A 1,373-nucleotide genomic window follows, 5' to 3' on the forward strand; every position below is an offset into this window, starting at 1 on the left:
CCAACCCCGGCTCGGATCCATGGGGCTGCAAAATGTGAAGCGGCCGCCAGCAGAACTAACTCCTGCCCAGATGTAATGAGCTGCAGACCGGGCGAGCTCTCCATTTCTCTTCTCTTGAATCAAGCTCAGAATGCGTTGCAGAAGAAACCAGTGGTATCGGTCCTTTTCAAAGGTGTCTTGCAAAATACAGATATCGCTATAAAAAGAATGCTACATTTTGAAGTCTGCAAAAATATAAAATGTAAAATTGATGCCTGGCTTCTACGTATTCTGTTATATGCTTTCCTTAAAACAAGTATGCAACTTGTCTCTGTGGCGCAATCGGTTAGCGCGTTCGGCTGTTAACCGAAAGGTTGGTGGTTCGAGCCCACCCAGGGACGTTGCGTTTTTTTACCGAAATGGTTCCATCTGAAACCTTTTTCCAAATTAAATTTTGTCCAGTGTTTCGAATGTTCTGCACAAATCAAAAATGAAAATGGTTATTTGAATTTTCCTGGTTGTATGGGTGAAATCGTGTTGTTGGGACGTTATATAAAACACCCATCACTTCTGTTCTTACACAAAGAAATATAAACTCGAAAAATAATAATGAATATTAGCTTTAAAAAGAGGATATTTTACACACCTCTTTCAACAGCGGTTGAAAACAATCAGCTAATGAAATTAAAGCACTAGTCCAGTTTCCTTGACTATTAGTACAAGCAGCAGAAAGACAAGCTGTCTTCATATAAAGGTTGCATTGCCTGAAAAAACTAATTGCCCTTCCTTGTAGCTTGTCATACGTGACAAAATACTGCCAATTATTCAGCCGATTGGTTTACTGTTGCATGAAGAGACGTGAAATCCTGCAGTGAAAATAACGAATCTCTCAGCTAAAACCTCAACAGTGATTTGAAATCCATTAAATGTATCGCCACTACCAGAGTTGCAATCGCTCATAAACACATCTATAAAAATACAGAAGTAAAATTTACCCAAACACAATATATCTGTTTTAATTTTCACGATATCAATAACACAAGGAGTAAAAATAACTAAGAAACATTCCTCCAACATTTTCATCCCAATGGCGAGAAAAGTGTAGAGGTGTCCGAGTTGTAAAGCTATTTATTTCAGAATCCTTCATTTTAAAACATTTTGAAGTTATTAAGTTTTCAACTAGACATCATGGGTTCTAAATATAGTAGCCTTAATATAGATTACATTAAAACAATTTAGCACGGTGTATTGTATCATTGGAAGGAAGGGCATATATTCAGCCCAGTACTTCGTTTACAACACTCAGGCAAAATGCAAAAAGGAAATCAAACTCTTAAGTTTTCAATAAACGGAAAACCTGTTGATTAAATCTTACATAAACTCCTGTCGATCTC

At 37.1% G+C, this 1,373-nt stretch overlaps 1 non-coding gene across 1 annotated transcript; it reads left to right on the top strand.

Annotated features, from left to right (window-relative positions):
* The first annotated feature begins 306 nt into the window (after positions 1-306).
* trnan-guu (transfer RNA asparagine (anticodon GUU)) lies at positions 307-380 on the top strand. Its single transcript has one exon. It is a non-coding gene; the product is annotated as a tRNA-Asn (tRNA).
* The last annotated feature ends 993 nt before the right edge of the window (positions 381-1,373 follow it).

This window comes from Rhinoraja longicauda, chromosome 2 (genome assembly GCF_053455715.1).
Source record: "Rhinoraja longicauda isolate Sanriku21f chromosome 2, sRhiLon1.1, whole genome shotgun sequence".
Lineage (NCBI taxonomy): Eukaryota > Metazoa > Chordata > Chondrichthyes > Rajiformes > Arhynchobatidae > Rhinoraja > Rhinoraja longicauda.